A 9,251-nucleotide genomic window follows, 5' to 3' on the forward strand; every position below is an offset into this window, starting at 1 on the left:
CTGACATTATTTGTTTCCATGGAGTATGGGTAATTTGTCTTTAAGTGATGTGGTTTTCTACTTTAAGGTTATGCCTCCACTCTCTGAGACAAACAACTTTACAAGCTGGAACAAGACAGCTGAGAAAGTTACGGTCACAAAACAGATGGTTTATTTTATCTACCAGCTCCAGTAGGGAGCTTACATTGAAAGCAACCTCTGACCCCACAGCATGCAAATATGAGTATCCAGCCTGCTCCATACTTCTTCAGACAATTAACCCAGTAAAGCACAAATGCTGGACATACTTCAAGTACCTATTCCCCTCAATGAGAAGTATGCACACTGCTTTGGATAATGATATGGGATGGGGTGGGGTGTGGAGGGGAGGGGAATGAGGAATGACCCACCAGGGGAAAACAACAGCGACTAGGTCTCCGGCACTGAATCTAAGTCTGTGGCTCAGAAGAGAAGGGGGAGAAGAAGAGTACAGTAGTGATTAGGGATTCCATAGTTAGGGGAGCGGACAGGAGATTCTGCTCACGTGAAAGAGGCAGCTGGATGGAATGTTGCCCAGATAGTATATTCCCCGGTAGTACATAGCCAGAGTAAGAATCATCTCAGATCAGGTCGACAGTTTTCTAAAGGGGGAAGGTGAGCAACCAGAAGTCATGGTGCATATTGGTAGGAAAAGAGATGAGGTCCTGAAGAGTTAGGTGGAAAACGGAAAAACAGAACTTCAGTAGTAATCCCTGGATTTCTGCTGGTTGCTACATACCAGTGAGGGTAAGAATAGAATGATGTGGCAAATAAATGCATTGCAGACGAATTCGGGCAGGGTTCCATATTTCAGGATCATTGGGATCTCTTCTGGGGAAGGTATGGCCTGTACAAAAAGAATGGATTACACCTAAACCAGATGGGCACAAATATCCTTGTGGGCAGGGTTGCTTGAACTGTTGGGGAGGGTTTAAAATAATTTGGCAGGAAGGTGGGAACTGGAGTAATAGGGGAGAGGATGGGCCAGTTGGGATACAATTAGATGAAGTGTGTAGTTCAGAAAGGGATAAGAATTTAACTTCCGATAACATGGATGCAAAATTGAAAATGGTGATGAATACAGGACAGAAGGTGTTATATATGAATGCATGCTATATATGGAATAAGTTGAATGATCTTCCAGCGCAGTTAGAGATTGGCAGGTACAATGTTTGGGCATCTTTGAGTCATAGTTGGGAGCTCAACATCCAAGGATACATATTGCACCGATAGGACAGGCAGGTAGGCAGATGCAGTAGGGTGGCTCTGTGGGTAAAAAATGAGATCAAAATCTTAGATAAAGATGACATAGGATCAAAAGATGAAGAATCCTTGTGATTAGAGCTAAGAAACTGCAATAACAAAAATACACTGATGGGAGTTATATACAGGATTCTGATCAGCAGCCAAGATGGTGGGGGGGTGGTGTGGTTACAAAATACAACGGCAGATAGAAATGGCATGTAAAATTGTCAACGGTATGATGGTGATGGGGGATTTCAATATGCAGGTAGATTGGGAATTCAGGTTGGTGCTCGTTCCAGAGAGAATTTGTGGCATGTCTATGTGATGGATTTTTAGAGCAGCTTGTGGTTGAGCCCATTAGGGAAAAAGCAATTCTCAATTGGGTATTGTGTAATGAACTAGATTTGATAAGGGAGCTTAAGGTAAAATAACCCTTTGGAGGCAGTGATCATAGTATTATGGAATTATCCCTGCAGCTTGAGAGGGAGAAGCTAAAATCAGATTTATCCATTCGCACTATAGTGGAGTAAAATGAACTATGAAGACACGAGAGAGCATCTGGACAAAGTTGCTTGCAGGGGGACCCTAGCAGGAACGATTGCAGAACAACAATGGATTGAAATTCTAGGAGCAATCAGAGGTGCAGGAAGAAGAAAAAGTATTCTAAAGAGAGGAGGAGGCAACCATGGCTGACAAGGGAAGTCAATGACAGCATAAAAGCAAAACAGAGAGGTATAATATTGCAAAAAATAATGAGAAGCTTGAGGACTAAGAAACTTTTAAAGACCAACAGAAAGCAATAAAAAAAACCATAAGAACAGAAAAATGAAACATGAAGGTAAGCAAGCCAATAATATAAAAGAGAACATCAAAAGTTTTTTTTTCCCAGATATATAAAGGGTAAAAGAAAGATGAGATTAGAAATCATACCGCTGAAAAAGGACACTAGAGAGGTCGTAATGGGGATCAAAGAAATGGCGGATGAACTTTGCGCCTGCCTTCATTGTGCTATTCCAGAATTTTAAGAATATCAGGGGGCAGAAATGAGTATAGCTGCTATTACTAAAGAGAAAGTGCTTGGCAATCTGAAAGGTCTGAAGTTAGATAAGTCACCGGACCAAATGGATTACATCCTAGGGTTATGAAAGTGGTAGCTGAAGAGATTGTGGAAGCATTAATATTGATCTTTCAAGAATCACTAGATCTGGAGTAATTCTGGAGGTCAGAGAGTTGTGGATCTGTGGAATGCTCTGCCTCAGAAGTCAGTGGAGGCCAATTGTCTGGAAGTTTTCAAGAACTAGTTAGATAGAGCTCTTAAAGATAGTGGAGTCAAGGGATATGGGGAGAAGGCAGGAACGGGGTATTGATTGTGGATGATCATCCATGATCACAGTGAATGGCGGTGCCGGCTTGAAGGGCCAAATGACCTACTCCTGCACCTATTGTCTATTGTCTGAAAAAATCGTAAGTGTTACTCTAATCTTTAAGAAAGGTGAGAGCTAAAAGACAGGAAATTATCAGGCAGTTAGCCTGACTCCAGTGGTTGGGAAGATGTTGGAGTTGATTATTAGAAGTTTTGGGGCACTTGGAGGCACATGATAAAATAAGCCAAAGTCAGCATGATTTCCTTAAGGAAATATCTTGCCAGACAAATCTGTTGAAATTCTTTGGGGAAATAAGAGGCAAGAAAATTCAGTGGATGTTGCTTATGTCACAACCACAGATTCGGCAGCACAGTAGATACAGCAATTGTGCTCGTGAATATGCACGTGTCAGCTAATTATTATTTCATTGTGATAGTATTATTTAACTCCATTCATTCGGTTGTAATATTGGTCAAGACTTAGACATAGCTATGTTTTGTTATCTCCATTCCGCCTTGCCTGGGAAATTGGACTGTCGAGTCAACTGACTGTAAGGACTAGTGGTATTCGTTTTATTCTTTTGTTCTTTTCAGCAACAGTGTACGCTTTGTTTTCCGTGTTGAGTGTTTTAATGGCCCTGTTTGGCCTAGCGTTTATTGTTTTGTTTTCCCTTTAACACTGTTCATAGTAAAGTCTGTGAACTATCAACCCGCTTCAGTGTCTCTCATTCCGCACTTGGGCCACATCCGAACCTGGTGACAGCAAGTCTCGACCACACAAAGATGGACCCAGCAGAGAGAGAGAGAGCAGCCGACCTTGGCCATGAGATTCACTGGTCAGTGATTCATCAAGGCAACAATGTTCCACTGAATTTATATGGATGAATTCTTGTTTCTGTCTCCAGCGTGACAGAAGGATCTTGCCAAGTAATGGACCCAGCAAAGTTTGAACAGTGATGTTTAGACATTGGTGGCTTGAGGAGAGGCTGCCTTTATTTTGAGTGCATGTCCTGACTCCGCATTTCAAGAGTCCCGAGTCTACATTCCGAGCTTCTCTAGTCTTCATTGAGTTTCTCTGGTATCCATTCCAAGCTTTTCAAGTCACAAGTACTCAGGTTCCCAGCTTTGTGGTCCCGTGACTCAGGTCTGCATGACAAATGAGCACTTCAAGCAAGCTTATCAATTGATTCAACAAATCATTATTCAAGTCAATAGTGTAAATTCTGGAAGAGTCCTTCTCCAAAAGCTGATTTCTGGCTGGTGTGTGTAAATACACAATCAAAGTAGCCCTATCATGAGTATTTTTAACCCCTTGATAAAAGTCATGGTACAGACTGGGAAAATTGAACTTCCGTGTAGCGAAATAGACAGATCTACAGAGAACCAGCTAGCTTAGCAATGAAAGAAGTCTCTCAATGCTGTCTTGATTTGTAAAATTGAGAGTATATCTCAATTGCCTTTGGAAAAAATTGTGAAAGGTGAAACACTGAGCAAGATTTGATAAGGTTCCTTCTCTAGGTTTCAAGTTTCATATTTTCAAGGTTTCCCAAAGATTTTTCTCTATGTTCCCAAGGTTTTTATTTTTCTGATTGTTTCCAAGGCTTATTCAGGGTTTCTCAATGTCCTCCCCATCTTGAGGACACCCAAGCCTCCCTCTTGGCCCCACCTGAGGTTTCTTGATCTCAATCTGTTGGGGTTCTCGGGTCTCTCAGTCTCTCTGGATCTCCGAGTCCCCCTGCCTCTCGAGTTCCCCATGTCTCCTTCTCAAGTTCCCCCGTTGTCTCAAATCATTCATGGCTCTCGTGTTCTCAGGTCTTCCTGGGCCATCACGTGCCAGCTATAAGGAGGGGGCTCCTGTAGTGACTTCTTCAGGCCTGTGCAGGGCATCAGAGAACATTGGGCTCTGAAGTTTTTAGAGCACCTGAATTTTTTCACTGTTGCTTAACAACAATTATAAATTGTTTAAGAGTTCCTTGCATTTTTCTCAAGCAACTTGCTCTTTGAAATGCGGTTTTCTGGTACTTAATGTTTAAGTTCCTTTTGATAGACTCAGGGATTCTGTGTTGGTTTTACTGTTGAAGCAGATGCCCAATTAGCTCCAATTGGAGGGTCCTCATTTTGAGAATGATCCCTGTCACGATGTCACTTGGTCGAGCTACCTCTGTAAATGCTCTTGTTTCTGTCTCTACATGGAAGTCTTTGGCTCTGATATTGGCAGTGCACATCATGGCACTTATCTACCAGCATCACTGAAGGACTTCTTGGATAAGTCCCTCATCCGGGACTTCCAGCAGACACAAGCCTGTGGTGCCTCAGGGGTTGCGCCTAAAGAGAGGGGGGCCCTGTCACAACCACGGATTTGGCAGCACAGTAGATATGGCAACTGCACTGTTGAATATGCATGTCAGCTCATTATTATTTCATTGTGATAGTATTTAACTCCATTCATTCCGTCGTAGTATTGGTCGAGACTTGGACATAGCTAAGCTTCGTTATCTCCATTCCACCTTGCCTGAGAAATTGGACTGTCAAGTCAACTGACTGTGAAGACCAGCGGTATTTGTTTTATTCTTTGTTGTTCTTTTCAGCAGCAGTGTAGGCTTCATTTTCCACGTTGAGTGTTTTTGTTAATGGCCCCGTTTGCCTAGCATTTATTGTTTTGTTTTCCCTTTAACACTGTTTGCATTAAAGTCTGTGAACTATCGGCCCGCTTCAGTGTCCCTCACTCTGCATTTGGGCCATATCCACACCTGGTGACAGTTTACTCGGTCTTTCAGGAGGTCTTTGACAAGGTGCCACACATGAGGACCTAAACAGGATAGGAGCCCATGGTATTAAGAAAAGATACTAGCATGGATAGAAGATTGGCTGACTGGCAGGAGGCAAAGAGTGGGAATAAAGGGGACTTTTCTGGTTGGCTGATGGTGACGAGTGGTGTTCTGCAGGTGTTGGTGTTGGAACCACTTCCTTTCATGTTATATGTCAATAATTTGGATAACGGAATTGATGGCTTTGTGGCCAGGTTTGTGAATAATAAGTATATAGCTGCAGGGTCAGGTAGTGTCAAGGAAGCAAGGAGTCTGCAGAATGACTTAGATAGAAGAACTGGCAGATGAAATATACAGTCATGTAGGGAAATGTATGGCCATGCATTTTGGTGGAAGGAATAAAGGTGTAGGGGAGACATTTCAGAAATCAGAGGTGCAAAGGGAATTGGGAGTCATCATGCAGGCTCCCCTGAAGGTTAACTTGCAGGTTCAGTCAATGGTAAAGAAAGCAAATCCAATGTTAGCATTTATTTTGAAGGGCTAGAATATAAAAACAAGTTATGTAATGCTGAAGCATAATAAGCATTGGTCAGACCACACGGAGTATTGTGACCAATTTTTGGCCCCTTAACTAAGAAAGGATGTGCTAGCATTGGAGAGAATCCAAAGGAAATTCACGAGAACGATCATGGGAATGAAAGGGTTAATGTATGAGGAGCCTGTGATGTCTGTGGGCCTGTAATCACTGGAGTTTAGGTGAATGAAGGGGGATCTCATTGAAACCTATCAAATATTCAAAGGCTGAGATAGAGTGAATGTAGGGTGGATGTTTCCTATAGTGGGGGAGTCTAGGCACAGCCTCAAAATAGAAGGAATGCACACAAAATGCTGGAGAAACTCAGCAGGCTAGGCAGCATCTATGGAAAAAAGTATAGTCGATGTTTCGGGCCAAGACCCTTATTTGTCTTTTTTCAAAATAGAAGGGCATCCCTTTAGAACAGAGATGAGCAGGAATCTCCTCAGCTAGATGGTGACGAATCTGTGGAATTCATTTCCACAGATGCCTATGAAGGCCAAGTCATTGAGTATATTTAAAGCAGAGGTTGATAGGTTCTTGATTAATCAGGGTGTCGAATGTCATGGGAAGAAGACAGCATAATGGGGTCGAGAGGAATCATAAATCAGCCATGATTGAGTGGTGTGCAGACTCAATGGGTCAAGTAACCTAATTCTGCTCCTGTGACTTATGGTCTAATCTCCGGAATTTCAGATTTTTGTTTCCTTTTGTGTAACTGGTCTTCTGCTACATATCTAACTCATTGTTTAAATGGCTCTTTGGAATTTGGTACAACGATTGGCGAATACAGAGTCCACTCACTCGCTTCATGCCAAGCGCCCTATTTATCTAATGCCTAGTGCTCCTAAGTCTATGGGTTGGTTGTTTTTAAACCAGCTAAGGCTATGCAACTTACCAGCAAAAGCAGCAAGGGTCTTCCAATTACCGCTGACTGCACACATTGCTTTGTATGTCCCAGCTGTCAATTCTGCTGCAGACCGAAGCTGAAAGGGCAACGTATCATTCAGGTCAGTGCTCAATGTCCTGGCAGCAGTCACAATGCTCTCATTTACCTGCTGTCTACTGAACCATTTGTATTTCGGCCTCATAACAAATCAAAAGGTGGTTACTGGCTGTCAAGGCTATCTGTTAATATCAGTTTATTATTCTGGTGTGAAACTCCTGCATATGTGCACAGCACAGTGTGAGAATCAGTACACTAATCATTCTGGGATATATCCCCTTTCTGGGGACCAGTTTTAGGAAAACACCTTTATTAGGTGCATTTAACTATTTCCCTTTGTTCCAAATTAAAAAGTGCTTTAGAAACCTGTTTATCCCATTGAAAATGTATAGTGTTTTGGCTTCCATTGATTGCTTCAAGTTTAGTAAAATATTAACAAACATACAACTCCAAACATGAACTAGATTTGAAAAATTAATATCAACTTCTTCTAAGCCTCCCAGTATGTTGTGCAAGTTTCACTCCAGTGTTTTATTCAGATTCTTCTTAAAATAACCAATGGGAATATACAATGAAAGGCATGCTTCCACACAAAATGTTTTGGAGCAGATCATTAGTGTACATCTTCTAGAGGAGTTAGCAGACTGTCAAGATTTGCGATGGTGTGGTACATGCTGCATAATGTTGCCATCATGACCGCAGGTGAGGGACAAGCAGGTGCAGAAGGACAACAAGGGGAGGAGACAATAGAGGCCTTTTCTCTATGGTTCCTTTCTGCTCGGGCGGTTCACAAAAGGCTAATTTGAGTGAAATGCCTGGAACCATTTTCCCATCTGTTGTGTTCTTTATATTTATACGTACCGTGGGTTACTAATGAATCATATTCTGGAAGACATAGAACTTTTATTTTCAGCAACAACCATGTGTCTTACAGCGCCATGCTTCCAGATCTTTCTATCATTTCTGCGCATGCTCAGAACTCTCCCCAATCATGTTCTGACACGTCATATCACCACATCTTCCTTTCCTTAAAAAGAAAAACAATTAGCAACATTGACCAGAGCAAATGCATAACTTAACATGTCTCTATCAGTCTCTCTGGGGGTTTACGAACACAAGTAGACCTTCTAAGTGGTTCACACAGTTCTTGTGTTTCATTGTTATTTCCATGTTTTGTCTGGTCTGCATCAGTTAATGGAAATTCTGAAGTTGGCTCTTTCTTGAGATCTTTGTGATCTCTTATTTAGACTGCTCCTTCTTCTGTTTGGACCATGTATGACCTGGGTTGTACTTCTTCAAGTACTGTATCTTTCTGAGTCTATTTGTTCATTTTGTCTTGTATCCTTACTTCATCTCCTTGATGCAGTTCAGTTAATGGATGAGAACATCTGTCAAAGTATGTTTTCTGCTTTGCTTTGTGTTCATCTTTCCATCTTTTCACCTGTTCACCTTCCTCTGCTCTCAGAAGGCTCTCATCTATTGGCAGATTGGATCTCAAACGATGTCCCATCAAGAGCTGAGCAGGTGAAAATCCACATTCAAGTGGAGTATTGCGATAGACTAACAAAACTTTATAAAAATCATCTCCACTATCTTTTGCTTTGTGCATCAGTTTCTTGATAATCCCTAGTGACTTCTCAACTAATCCTTTGGACTGAGGGAAAATGGACTAGATGTTGTATGAACAAAGCCCCATTCATGAGCAATATGTCTCATGCATTCACCATTGAATTGTGGACCATTGTCTGTGAAAACTTCATTAGGTACACCATGTCTGGAAAAAACTGATTTCATGCATGTAATTACATTCTCTGCAGTTGTTCTGCTCAGACCACACACTTCAGGATATAATGAGTAGTAATCTGTTATTAATAAATAATCTTTGTTGTCAGTTACAAAAAGATCAATGCCTACCTTCTGATAAGGTCTCTGAGGACTAGGATGTGGATGCAGTGGCTCCTTAGGGTTGCTAGTTTGGTATTTAAGGCATATTTGACAAAAAGACACTAATTCTGCAATTTCTTGATTCATCCTGGGCCAAAATATCACTTCCCGCACCCTTCTCTTACATTTTTCAATACCTAGGTGGCCTTCATGAATTTTCCCAAGTATTTCTTTTCAGAGACTTTTAGGAATTACAATTCTGCTACCTTTGTACAATATCCCATCCACGACAGAAAGTTCTGATCTGGGTTCCAATATTCTGTACTTCTGAGGTACAGTCATGCTTATTATCTGGTCATCCATACATCACCACTTGTATTACCTGAGTGAGAGTTTTGTCCTCCTCTGTCTCAAGACACAACAGTTTCAACTTTTCAGGAGCAACAGGTACGG

Source organism: Mobula birostris, chromosome 11 (genome assembly GCF_030028105.1).
Source record: "Mobula birostris isolate sMobBir1 chromosome 11, sMobBir1.hap1, whole genome shotgun sequence".
In the NCBI taxonomy this organism is placed as follows: Eukaryota; Metazoa; Chordata; class Chondrichthyes; order Myliobatiformes; family Myliobatidae; genus Mobula; species Mobula birostris.